This window comes from Armigeres subalbatus, chromosome 2 (assembly GCF_024139115.2).
Source record: "Armigeres subalbatus isolate Guangzhou_Male chromosome 2, GZ_Asu_2, whole genome shotgun sequence".
Classification (NCBI taxonomy): Eukaryota; Metazoa; Arthropoda; class Insecta; order Diptera; family Culicidae; genus Armigeres; species Armigeres subalbatus.
The window spans coordinates 113,210,714-113,225,370 of NC_085140.1; positions in this window are offsets into that span (position 1 = coordinate 113,210,714).

The window sequence follows — 14,657 nt, forward strand, 5'->3', positions numbered from 1 at the left end:
ATTGATAATCAACTAACTAATGTGAAATTGGTTTTCATCTCCGTATGCTTCTTTGACCTACAAATAACTTCTGTCTTCAAATCGAACACCAACTCATTCGCCATACTCTTTGACCTTTGCTCGGTATCCGTCTCTAATGTAATACAAATCGTAATCATTACTCACCAGCAGCATAACCTATTACGCCCGTTTCGAAGCTCTTTAGCCTGATTTCGTGGCTGGGGGCTCTGCTCTTCACCTCAAACAACCGGCTGGGCTCCTACGTGTGCTGTGCATCGCCATTCACCGCATTCGTATGTATGTTTTTGCAGTGATCGCGCTGCTCTCCACCGTCGCCGTCGTCGTCGCCCCCAACGAGATGGACGGTGCGGCGGCAGCGGCCCCATTCGAGGTTACTCCAGGCCATTGAACCAGTTACCTAGTGGTTGAATCTCTCGGCTTCGTCGCATCGCGTCGCCGTCGTCGTGGCCATTTCTCTTCGTGAAACCTTTCTCTCGAGCTCGGATACGATCGTGCAGCAAAGGGGGTCTCTCGCTCACTGAGGAACCTTGCGTCTCCATTTCAAGTAAAACCCGACGACTATTACTCAAGCGGATTGAGGGAACTATGCGAGTATTACCATAATCTTTCTCCGGCACTTCTGGTGGTGCGATTTTTTCTGTTTTCCATATCTGTCGGTGAACCGGTTTGAGCCTGACGAGTTGGTGGATGTGGTACTGCCAAGGTACAGCTAGTGGACGAGGTGTCGTAAGAGATTTGCCTTATTTGTCCAGTGGAAAACTGGTTAGCAAAATTAAGTCATGCTTGTGATGCGGGTTGTTTGACATGGTGTAATTTTGAGCGAACCACGACCACGAAGAAGTTTGTAACGCAACGGGAAATATGAAACACATCTAATGAAAAAATATTATAATTCAGTAAAGGAGCACCGAGTGCTGCCCCCTAGTAATAAAATAGTTTGAGCAGCAGAAGTTTAATGAAGACGAGTACATTTCTTAAAAAAAGAACATAAGTACATAAGAATGTAGAACGATTTCAAGTCGAGTCAAATACACGACTGAAAGACGGCTTGTTGAGGTTGAAGTACGTATCTGTAAAGTTACATCAAGTGGAGAAATTAAACACGGTGGTATTAACTCGTCATAAGACACGTGAAGAATTGCCAATATGAAGCTCTGAATAATTTTATATCACCTTGGTAATTGAGCAGAAAATCAAGGGTACCAAAATTAACTATATACATATTTAACTTTTAGATAATCTGGATTCAAGATCTCAAATATGCTAACTACACTCAGTTGAACCTTCTGTGCATCAGCAACATAAATGTAACAAAAAAACACATAGAAACACCTTCAAATGCCTGGAAAAAGGGTGCCATCAAACATTGAAAGCTCATGCCGTCACCACGCCGCCACCACTGCCGCCCTTTGGAATGGAAAACAACGGTAAATAGGGCATTACAATAGAAGACGATGACTGCCGTTTCATTGCTTCATTGCAATTGCCAGCCGGCACATATCTACACGAGGTATGAGGAGGATTTCTTTCTCCTTAGTCCACACAACCGTCTTGCTGTCGAGATTGCATATGCGCGCGACTGTCTAGTGGACAGGCCACCTATTGAAGCGACTTGGATGGAGAGCTTCTCCTCTCATATAGGCATCATTTGTGGTGGACGTTAAATAGGTAGGTACTTTACCGCACCGTCGAGCCATCAGCCGTGACCACAGCTGGGTATGATCGTGATCGTCAAATCGGATCTAATGCCTATGCACTCGGCGCGGGGTCCACAGTGGCGGTGTCCACGGCGAGCATAAAACACACAAACCACGGAAGTTACCAAAGTAGAGTGGCTTCTATTGTAGACCAATGCATACCGGAGGCATTTATCAGGGGTGTTCAACGTGTTGTTTGTTTTATTTGAAAACACAATCGTATAACAATTCCTTGATGCTACATTGAATAAATTCGACATTAGAATGCAGACGTTCAAGGCAAATGTTTATACACAGACTCCCTTCGGTTTTACCAACATTTTGGGATCTAAGCCTTTTCTAATTAATGATTATTATGAAGCCATTTTCCGGTCTAGATTTTTTTTAGAATCATACTTTGGCCCTTTATGCAACAGTCCATGAAGTCTCACGACAATAATTCTTGATAGATTTTGGTTTCTGATGAAAACGAGAACAGTCCATTTTCAAGCCGAATCGGCTGGGGTATGGGTGAGATCGAAATGTTAAGTCAGGATGGAATCGAATATCAAGACAATTTCAAATGATGATTAAAAATGTTTAACGACATTTTTTTTTTAAATATTCATTATTGAAATTCATGTTTAGGGGTCACTGATAATCGATGGTTGAACAGATTTGTATATTTTTAAAACAATCACCGTTTGTCATATTTTTTTAGTTTCTTTAACGGTATGTGTGAAACATATATAAAATATATGAATATTAGTAACCAATTTACTTACTAATGTAAATATTGATTTACATTCAAATTTAAAGTATTTTAAAAGGTTGTTATACAGCAGTTTAAAATAAAATTCATAGGCGCAGTTATAACAAAAATGCAAATTATTAAAATTATAAAAAAAACAGTCGCTTCTTCACATCTCGCTATTGAACGGACCATCTAGATAAAAAGAGATCGAGAAATGGAAGATACATTGAAATGGGTACTAAATGGAAAATAGGTCTTTGCTACGAAAATGTCAACAAAACAAAGATCTTCTCTTGAGAGAGTGAGAACTGAAAAGTGTGAAGTGAATAGTGAGATGAGGGAGGTGAGAAGAGATGAGTAATAAGTAAACAATTGGAAATAAGAAGTGAGAAGGGAGTTGTGAGAAATGAGAAGTGAGAACCGAGGAAGAAGTAGGAAACGAGATTGTTTCTCATCCCTTCTTTTTTCTTCTTCCTTCGTGCGTCATCTTTTTTCTTTCTGTCTAATACCTCTTCAATCCAATCACTTCTCAATACCCAATTATCATCTCTTACTGTTCGCCACTTACTTCTGTTTAACTTTTTACTCACATCCTACTTCTTATTTTGCAACTATCACATCTCACTTCTCAATACTCACTTCCGTTTCTCAGTATTCACTTCTAAACACTTTGTACTCATTTTGAACATAAGGAAACAAATTTAAACTATTGGGGCAAACGGCATTCGGCTAAATATACATGTGTACTCTATCTCGATACCTCCCTAACTAACTAACTAACTAACTAACTAACTAACTAACTCAATATCGTGTTCACTGTACTACAAAAAATAGGAATGTGGTCCCATTGTTTGCTATTGGAAATTGGCCCTAGTTAATAGTACAAAAACACTAGTTAATTAATACAAAAACATGAAAAATTATAGAAAAAATTCGATCTAAGCCCCTAAAGTGATTTTCCAAAATCCATTTTTTTTTTCAATACATTCTATGATGCACGAGAAAAGCACCATCGTCGCTAGGTGGATTAATCTGAGCTTTTAATCAAAATTTGTTCTTTCCGTTTTCATATTTATTTTTATTTGTATTTCACCGAATAGTATTTCATGTCGATTTGAGTTTTGAATATTCATATTTATTCAGCGGATAAAATTTCATCCTAGAATTATTCCTTTGTTCAAACAAAGAGAATTTTGGGTTAACATATCATATCACCTTGTAGCAGGGTTTGCAGAAATCGCTCTCAATAGATAACGAACAACGATAAAAGAGCGGCAAAAACTGTTCCGAATCATAACAAGCCATGATAACGTAACATACGTAATGTGCATGGCGATCATTTGATCAAAGACTTTTGAATCCTGTCTATCCCAAGCAGAGCAGTGTTGAAGGGCTGTGGGACAACAAATCATAAGGACAAACGTTCACCTGATCGCGACAAAATATTAAATATATGCTTCCGAATTCAAATCAAGAATCTAAAGGTTCGAATGCTTCCAGTTGAGAGAGCTTAGCAGCTTCGTTACAAGAAGCCTTTCAAAAGGCCTTTTTTTCAAGAGGCTGTGTAGCCTCTTTTCATGAGGTTCCGAAAAATTCTTTCAAGAGGGTTGGAAGCTTTCTTTCAAGATGCTGAGTAGCGTCCCTTCAAAGTGCTCAAAAGCTTCCTCTTAAGATGCTCTGATGCCTCCTTTCAAAAGCCTCGGAAAACTCCTTTCAAGAGGCTTTGAATCCCTTTTTAGGAGGAAAACCTGTCTTCAAGAGGTTCGTATTTTTTCCTCGTAAGCTTCCTTTCAAGAGGCTCGGAAGTCTCCTTTCAAGAGGCTCGGAAGTCTCCTTTCAAGAGGCTCGGAAGTCTCCTTTCAAGAGGCTCGGAAGTCTCCTTCCAGAGGCCCGGAAGTCTCCCTTCAGAAGGCCTGGAAGCCTCCTTTCAAGAGGCCTCGAAGCCTCCCTTCAAGAGGCTCGGAAGCCTCCTTCAAGAGGCCTCAGAAGCCTCCTTCAGAGGCCTCAGCCTCCTTCAAGAGGCCTGGAAGCCTCCTTCAAGAGGCCCAGCCTCCTTCAAGAGGCCTCAGCCTCCTTCAAGAGGCTCGGAAGCCTCCTTTCAAGAAGGCCTCCAAGCCTCCTTTCAAGAGGCTCAGGCCTCCTTTCAAGAGGCCCGGAAGCCTCCTTCAAGAGGCTCAGAAGCCTCCTTCAAGAGGCCTCGGAAGCCTCCTTTCAAGAGGCCTGGAAGCCTCCTTTCAAGAGGCCCGGAAGCCTCCTTTCAAGAGGCCTCAGGCCTCCTTCAAGAGGCCCAGGCCTCCTTTAAGAGGCCCAGGCCTCCTTTCAAGAGGCCTGGAGCCTCCTTTCAAGAGGGCCTGGGAGCCTCCTTTCAAGAGGCCTGGAGCCTTTCAAGAGGCTCGGGAGCCTCCTTTCAAGAGGCCTGGAGCCTCCTTTCAAGAGGCCTCGGGAGCCTCCTTCAAGAGGCCTGGGAGCCTCCTTTCAAGAGGCCTGCTCAGGCCTCCTTTCAAGAGGCCTCGGAAGCCTCCTTTCAAGAGGCCTGGAAGCCTCCTTCAAGAGGCCTGGAAGCCTCCTTTCAAGAGGCCTCAGAAGCCTCCTTTCAAGAGGCCTCAAGCCTCCTTTCAAGAGGCCTGGAAGCCTCCTTTCAAGAGGCTCAAGCCTCCTTCAAGAGGCCTCAGAAGCCTCCTTCAAGAGGCTCCAGAAGCCTTTCAAGAGGCCTGGAAACCTCCTTTCAAGAGGAAGCCTCCTTTGCAAGAGGCCCAAGCCTCCTTGCAAGAGGCCTGGAAGCCTCCTTGCAAGAGGCCTCAGCCTCCTTTCAAGAGGCCTGGAAGCCTCCTTTCAAGAGGCCTGGAAGCCTCCTTCAAGAGGCCCGGAAGCCTCCTTTCAAGAGGCCTCGGAAGCCTCCTTTCAAGAGGCTCGAAGCCTCCTTTCAAGAGGCTCAGAAGCCTCCTTTCAAGAGGCTCGGAAGCCTCCTTTCAAGAGGCTCGGAAGCCTTCTTCCAAGAGGCTCGGAAGCCTCCTTCCAAGAGGCTCGGAAGCCTCCTTTCGAGTCTTATCGACCTTTTGTCTTTCTACTTTTCACCATATATTCCGATATAGGGAGAGGTAATCCTGAACCAAATATGACCAGAATATATCGAGATAGAGAGATATCAAGATAGGGAGGTTATCGAGATGTAGAAAATTGATCACGAAAGAACAACACTAGAGAACGGATTGAATATACCTAAGAGCAAAGAAACTTAAAGTTACTGTTCTTCTTTGAGCACTTTTGCTATCCGACCTGCAAATTACTCTCGATGACTGAATATTACTCCCGTGTGATTTCCCCCAAATATAATCGTGATTCGAAGGCACGTGTCGAATTTACCCCAATTGATAACATAATTATATTGAGCTACGTGTTTATGTTAATTATTAGAAAAGTTTACTATTTTTCCATAACATACATAAAATGATCACCTGTCATAAGACGAGTTTATAATCCGTGGTCTACATTATTATTGATTAGCATGACTCAAAAGTAGGCCAGTCTTCAGTGTCTCGTACTTGACTGACTCGAGTCAAGTACGAGACACTGAAGACGGCCTTACTTTTGAGGTCGAAATACGTATCTGTCAAGATACAATTAAGTGGTGGAATTCAATGGGATTGTATAAACTCGTCTTATGACAGGTGAAAACATTCCACTAAAAAGCTCAAAATAATTTTCTTATCATAAAATGATGTTGAATTATGGATTAGAGACGGATTAAATACTGTAAGGTACACTGGGGGAAGTGGAAAAGGAAAAATCGATAGTGCATGTTTGAATTAGTGTAAAACCAGTTTAAATGATATAAATGCATTGAATCAAAATGGACTTTCAAAACAGTCAATTTTGCACCAACTGTGCGGTAATTCATACCATTATGGTTGCTTGAAATTGATGGAAAAGATTTGAAAATTAGAGTTGTTTTTCCACTTAACCCAGTGGGATGGGGTAAGTGGAAAACCCATGTTACCTTTGACCTTCAATTGTGATGAGTAGTTATATAACAAAATCAAAACGGTTATTGCTCTGAGTATCTTTTTGCCGAATAATTTCATTAGTTTAATTGAATAGTTTCCCAAGAAATTCTGGTAATAACTAGTGAGGGCTGGTTTTGCTTACTCGAACATTAAGTGTACGTAAAATCTATAGGTTCGCCCCAAAGATGAACTTTTTATAGGAAAAATGGGGCTTACAGGGTTATAAACTGATCAACTTAATTTAACGAATTTATGTGATGTCTGTGTGTGTGCGTGTTTGTATGTATGTGTGTGCGAAAAACATGTACAAAATTATCTCCTATTTTTAAGCACTTGTCCTTAACCTATTTGGTCGGACAAAAGATTGCATTCAACGGCATAACATGCTATAAATATAAATGAATGCGAATTATGAAATTTATTCACCTACCGGTGCTATTTTTTCTTTCTCATACATTTTTTTCATATGTAAAAAATTTGAAAGGCAGTAATACCGGTAGGTGAATTAATCAGGCTTTTTCTTATGTACATTAGTCCAATCACCACTGAAATCACAATGATAACAAAGAAGGAACATATTAAGATTCACAGCCACTAAAATAAACCCTGGAGGCATGTAAAAAATTGCGTGATCAGAACATTTTCCACTTTCCCCGCAGTGTTTGATACCAGGGATAAGTGTAAAATCATTCAATTATAAGAGTTGATTTTATGAATGCAAAAATTAACTTTTCGCGAAACCTAAAATGACAGTTCAAGAGTTAACCGTGTTAGTGTATGTATTACACAAATTTTAATATAGTATAAGTGTGGGCATCAAAGTATATTGTTGCACAATGTTATGGTGTGGTAAAAACTGTAAAGCATGTACAATTCCAATTTTCCGAGTCAATTTTTACACTTACCCCCTTTTTCCACTTCCCCCAGTGTACCTTATATCAACAAATTATTGCCGAAAAGCTTATAAAGCATTGTGTCTTAAGGAAAATACAGAGGAAAGAACTTGCGGATTCAAGAATTAAAAATCGATAGGATCTTCAGCATTCATTAAAATAAAAACGTAATAGGAACAGGACCGGTCCTTTGTGCTGTCACAAGTTCAGGGTTTGATTGAAAGAGAGTGGGTGCAAAAGAAGGGAATTAGGGATGCTATAATTTCCGATTCCATTCTGGATAATATCCGGCTCAGATATAACTATTTTTTTTAATACGTAGACTACGTCTAGCGGGAAGGATCGGATACAGAGTGCAAAATGCAAATTTCAAAATTGGAGACCGTCACAAAATCATATAAGATTTCAAAAGATGGATTTTTAAGATTTATACATCAACCAATTCGCAAACCCTCCACAAATTTGCAAATTGTATTAAAACAATAGATAATCAACGTTAAACTATTGAAATTCTCTCACGCCCAATACAAATTTCAGAACCAAACAATCGCGTCCATTCATCCCAAACACGGAATTCAGATTGATGTAAGGTAGGGGAAGAGGACCCTAAACGACCCCCCCCCCCCTTGACCGTGTCATTTACGGTCAAGATTTCACGGAGCCAGCCGACATCCGTAATCATCGGATGGCGGTCGAGTGATGAATCGGTCCTTTGTCATGACCACCATTATACACAGAAAAGAATTAGTTTTACCGGGAATGTTCAACAAAGTGAAATTTAAAATTCATTCAACAACGGCGGCCCTCAGCGGTGGTTGCTGTAGAAAACTCATCGTCAGTAGGAACAGCACTCAAGTGAAATCAGTTGAATTTTTGCTTGCATGCTGTATTGGCAAAGGTGCACAATTCTTAAAATCGGTCCCATGTCAGGACCATTACATTACTGTACGAAAAAGAGGGTTTGATTTGCCGTATTTGAATTTGATGCTTGAACTTGGGAAAAGATTTCCCCATATACTGTTGAATGGCTACAGCCGCTAGCGCGGCATTTTTTTTGCAGCTATCACCGTCGACGTACAGCTCTGATGCTGATGGGACCGCTACCGACGCCATAATCGCCACTTTCAATTTGAAGAAAATTCGCATCAAATCAACTATCTTTCGTTCGAAATTGGGGTCTTGGAAGAAAGCGATATACGCGTCTTGATGCACCTTCACAACCACTGACAGCAGCCAAGCGATTCTCAGAATCTGAAGAGAATGTTTCACTTCCTACTGTTAAATGGCTAAATAAATTAATAATAATAAAAAATTATGAATACAGCCATCTTCGCCGATTGCCATCATTGTCGCCGTTGGGATCACTAATCATAGCCATCTAATTTTTTTTTCACTTCAAGGAAATTTCGTATAAAACCAACTATTTTCGGTTTCAAATGGGAGTTCTGAGAAGAATCGATTTAAGCTTCTTGAGACCTTTTTGAGCATTTACAGTTCACCTGTCATAAGACGAGTTTATATAATCCCATTGAATTCCACCACTTAATTGTATCTTGACAGATACGTATTTCGACGTCAACAATAAGGCTGTCTTCAGTGTCTCGTACTTGGCTCAACTTGAAGAAAATTATCGCAGCCTATACTATTTATACTATGCGTAGGTATAATAATTTATCTAGGTACTTATCTTACTACGGTTCTTATTTCTACTCGCTTGATGCGCTTAATGCTTAGGGTATAAACTTGAAGAGCCAGGAGCTACCATTTCCTTGATCATTATTCAACAACCACGTTTGTAGCTGTCGATAGATTTCCAAGCTCTCAACAACATCAAGTTTCCACGGAGAAGAGACATTTCCTCAAATTTTAATGTGTGATGTAATTGAATGATTTTCCTGATATACATGTTCAGCTACCTTAGACCTAAACTCATAATTTAATCCCTTATCAGTTTCCCTCTTAGCCTTACTTACTTCTGCAATATGTTCTACATCTAACGATCTTTTTGTTTGACCTACATATACTTTATCACCCTGTGAACAATTAATTTGATAAACCCTGGCCTTATTTAACATTTCTACTCTATCCTTTGTGGAGCCCAACAGTGTCTTCAGTTGATTGCTTCTGCTGGAGAATACTAAATCGATGCTGAATTTCCTCAGTCGATGGCGTAGCTGGTGGGTGATGTGTCGATCATAGGGGACCGATACCCTCTTCAGCGGTTCATCGATCGGTGTTAGTGTTGTCAGTCTGTTTTTCCGTAGGTTTCTTTTGCTTCTTGTTGATGATTGCTTGTATTGTTCTTTCCTTGTATCCATTGATCCTCGCTGTTTCCAAGATGTGTTGTAGCTCCTTCGTTTTTCCTTCTTCGCTCAAGGGAATCGTCTGCATCCTGTGGATCCTGTGATGAAAAGCTGCCATTTTGTGCTGATACGAATGATTTGATGTGTATGGGATGACTCTCATGGTGTTGGTGGGCTTCCTGTAGATTTCGAAGTCTAATGTTGCATTTGTTCCCTTGATTTTCTTCAAGTCGAGTCAAGTACGAGACACTGAAGACGGCCTTACTGTTGAGGTCGAAATACGTATCTGTCAAGATACAATTAAGTGGTGGAATTCAATGGGATTGTATAAACTCGTCTTATGACAGGTGAAAACATTCCACTAAAAAGCTCAAAATAATTTTCTTATCATTTACAGTTACTAACAGCAACCAACCGAATCTGCACTCATTACCAATAACGAAGGGGTGGAGCTAATGAACATACTTCATTAGATACAAGGCAGCTTTCGCGTGCGCACGAGCCATTTTGTTAGAGATTTCGCAGACAGCGGTCCCAGACAACATCAATGATGTTCTCTTGGTTGATTGCCGGTTGCTGCAAATTCGGTTTTCTGTAAATAATCGTGCGGCCGTCGTCAGCAACATCATCAAGATTTCGAAATTCACCCAACAATGATGGCCGTCGGCGGTGGTTGCTGCAGAAATCTCGTCGTCGGTGGGAATAGTACTAATGCGAAATTTTCTCACATACTGATAGTGGTTGTAATGGCGCACTTCATCGGTCCTTTTCCAGGACCATCATGTTGTGAAGAAGAAGGTTTTTTTTCCGTATTGGAAATTTTCAGTGGCGGGAGGAGGGCCATTTGGTCGAAGGCCACTAAGCTGGAAGCCGAAATCCATGTGGCCGAAAGTCGTTTGGCCGAAAAAGTCATACTACCGAAAATGTCGTTAGGCCGAAAGGATGATATGACCGCAGGGTAGGCTTAAGTAATGAACGTTAGGATACTGGGTCATTAAGCCGGATGGCCATCAGGCCCAGGGAATCGCCTAACAATATACGTGTCGTCAACAGAGTATGTTTGTTTTGTTCGAGATGAACCACTGCGTCCATTTCATTGAACTTTTGTAGTATACCCGTGTCATTTGTTTAGTGCATGTCTTTCTGCTCCATTTCTATTGAGAAGAAATGAAGTAGTCATTTTTTATTCATATATATTTCAAGCTTAATGTAAGGCCTCTTTAGATTAAGGTACTGCTATTTATATCCTTCGAAAAATGGCTTATACCAACTTTCAAAGGCGCGCCCCTCAATCAGTTTCGGCTCAACAATAAGTGGTATAATACTGATTTTGACCATGCATCGGTACTGAAGTTCAAACATATTTTTGCTTCTTCTTATGAGTTCCGAATTCGTTTTTGTATAGAGATCTGATTTCATTGCGTTTGGCATTTCCGAATCTCACCTTTACACAGAGCTCTAATCAGTCAGAGGGTTCAGTAGATCCACCAAATTCGTATCCGCTTCTTTCCTAATTAATCAGCGCTCTGGAGCTTGGAGATTGATGTCGTCGGCTTCGAAAACCAGCCTAAGATTGAGTTACGTTTTTACAATTTACTCCATTGACTCCATCCAAAAGGCGCAAAACCTGGGCTAATTATAGTCGTTCCATACCCTTCCGACCATCCCTCATAAGTATTAACAAGCATAGTAAGAACTAGAGCACAGTGTGGTAGATCTTACTCCGTAATGCAACACGAAGAGTGTCTACCCAGCATTACAGGCTCCGTTAACTACCTGGCTAATTGTTTCCACCCCCAGGCCATTCATCCCCTCAGCACGGGTCGCCTGACACCTTGGGATTCGGGGTTAGGGACTACATATTGTCAGCTCGGTACCGATTTTCAAATGGCGCAAATTTGCGCAAGATTTTATTTCGGGATTACAAAATATGGATGTATATCTAGCAGCTATGTGCTGAAATATTACCTGTGTGGCAGCGAAATAGCACTTGCCATTTACTATACAAAACAAATACTAAATTACTTTGAAACCATCGAAGTAGGCTCAATGCGAACCATACCTGACAGTCACATTATTAGCAATCAAAGCAATCGGGCAATGTGTCGATAGCCACATGCAGTGAACCATCAAATGGCATAAGGTGTTGGAAGAGCATGTGGCTCCCGCTTGGCTATCAGTCAGATTACACTGCACATTACCGAATATTGCCAAATAACAAAATGCCAGACCAATGAAATTGTGAGTTTTTCATCTTTTTTGTCTTTCTCGTATACTAAGTATACGGAAAGGCTATAGAACTGCTCCAAAACCGAACTTTTTATAGAAGGCTTTTTATTCAAAAGTAACAACTATTGATACCTCCATATATCACAAAACAATCGATTTTTTCCTATGATTCAAATATGTATGGACTACTATACTGCCCTCCTTAGCCGTGCGGTAAGACGCGCGGCTACAAAGCAAGAACATGCTGATGGTGGCTGGGTTCGATTCCCGGTGCCGGTCTAGGCAATTTTCGGATTGGAAATTGTCTCGACTTCCCTGGGCTTAAAAGTATCATCGTGCTAGCCTCATGATATACGAATGCAAAAATGGTAACCTGGCTTACAAACCTTGCAGTTAATAACATCTAAGTGCTTAATGAACACTAAGCTGCGAGGCGGCTCTGTCCCAGTGTGGGGATGTAATGCCAATGAGAAGAAGAAGATGTACGTACATATCTCAATACCTCACCACTTCATTGCATTCAGGCCTTGATTTTTGGAAGTTTCATCCTCGTAAGAACTGTTTGAACTACTGCAACTACCACTAACACTGATAAATATTACATTTGATCCAAATACTGGTCGCAGTGTTGTTCTCGATAAGAACATATCCGATGCATAATTTATTACAGGATTGAGTAAACCGGCTAATGAGATCCGTACAATTTTCTCACTTCAATTCTATAGAAAGCTTAAAAACAAAATATTACAAGCTCATGATTATTTGATTATCTCAATACCCACTGCAATAGTTAGGAACCCCTTTTGAATTATAATGCTGCTATGTGTACAAAATAAAAACCAATGTGCAACTACGCCGAAAACGGACGATGGGAAGCGAGACGACAGAGCGGCGAGATTTTCCTCTCCCTCATTGTTGCACTGCTCCACTGGTCGACTTAGTGCATATGGACTTGGAGGACGGTCTGCGAGTTGTGAGAGAAAACCTTCCACACGTCATACTTTCGAAATGATTGCGCGTTACATTCTGCTGGGCCTGAAACAGATAGGTGTCGATGAACTCGTCATCATCGCTCTGCTGCGTGGTCACTGCTAGTAAAATCATCATGAGACCGGCCGATTCCCATGTAAAAGTCAACAAACCACGAAAGATGCTTCCGGGATGACCAATGACTTCCACTGGATAGGCAATTAATAAATGTTCCGTCATCTCAACAAAATCGACAAACAGAATAAAAAACAAAACGACCATTAAAATCTCGGACCCATACCTCAAAGTCTAATGGTTCCAAATCCGAAATTGCAAAACTCCGGACCAGAAACGACGGCAAAGAAAAACACAAAAAACACCCGAAACGGGAAGAGTTCAATGACTCCCGTTGACCAGCGATGATCCACATTCGAGACGTAAGCAGCAGCAATGCGGAAGGCTAGACTCTTACCACGCTGAACGATGAGCGCGAATGCCGCGAAATGGTCTAGCCCTGGAGCAACGATGGAAGCATCCTCCGCGCCACGGCCTCTCTTCGAAGCGCGAAGCGCGGTAGCCAAAGTGGAACAAGAAACTTCAACTAAGCCACGAACTTGATTTCGGTTCCACCGCAACTCACCGATCGATGCGATGTTGGAGGCGAGTTGCGCTGCTGCTGATGCGATTGTTTGGCGGGATTTATTTTTTCGATTTTTTGAAAATTGCTACCCACCTCCTTTCGATGCGCTCCGGTGGGTCCTAGAAGAGTTCACTTTCGGCGATTTTCTTCTGTTTTGTCGGCAGCAGGGGTGATTAATTAATTTCGATCCGAATTGGATTCCACCAAGGCGAAGGCCAGTAGCCCACGAGTGGTGCGACCTCCACGTCATGGTCATTGAACCTTGCTTCGGAATAGAATTCTTTTGCGAAATGTTGAGTGTGAATGGTTTTGACTAGTCTGATTGGGAAATTATGCTATGGGGCCGGCTCGAAAAAAAAAAATGTTTTCAAACTTTAAATATAGCAAAATATCATCGATGTAAATCTAAAAGCTGTGAAGGTGAACTATGCTGTTAAGGGGTTTTGAGCATTTTTGTTTTGTTATTTCAACGAGTACGGTTATCAAATCCTGTAAAATAGAATTTCAAAATTGAAATATACATAAAAATCTTAATTCAAATGAATTCTATTAGATGGCGCAGCAAGTTGAATTAAATGTTACGTTTAAATGCATGTTGCAAACGCGTACATGAAAATTAATTTTTGTCGTGTAATTGTGGGATATCAAGTTTATGATTAAAAGAAATGCAGGCCATTCATTGATCACGTCTTATCATCTGCAGGATGAAGCTTCCCAAAACGCTTCCCAAAAGCTTCTAAAACAAAGAAATAAAATGCGATTTGACGATTCATTTTTATGATTTAGTTCAGAACTAAACACGCATCTTAATTAAAAGAACCAAAATAATAAATGCTCTCGTATATTAGACGTTAAACCTTGTGTGCAAACCTCGGACAATTGAATACCACGTTACCACGTGCTCTGGAGTCTCCTCTACCTCTACGTTTGTAACACTTGATATCCTCTGCTAGTGTTATGCAGATTAGGATCATCCAGGCGATAACAAAAGCTGCTTCCTACGAAATGGTTATGTACGCACTCGCAACTCGGATGGCCATTAGACGACATACGCTGTCCGGCATGATCCTAGCTAGCGCACTGATCCGATTAGCCGCCTTTTCACAGAAATAGTCGAAATGGGTGTTGAAATCCAAATGGGCATCAGTCCTAGATGTTTCAGAGTTCG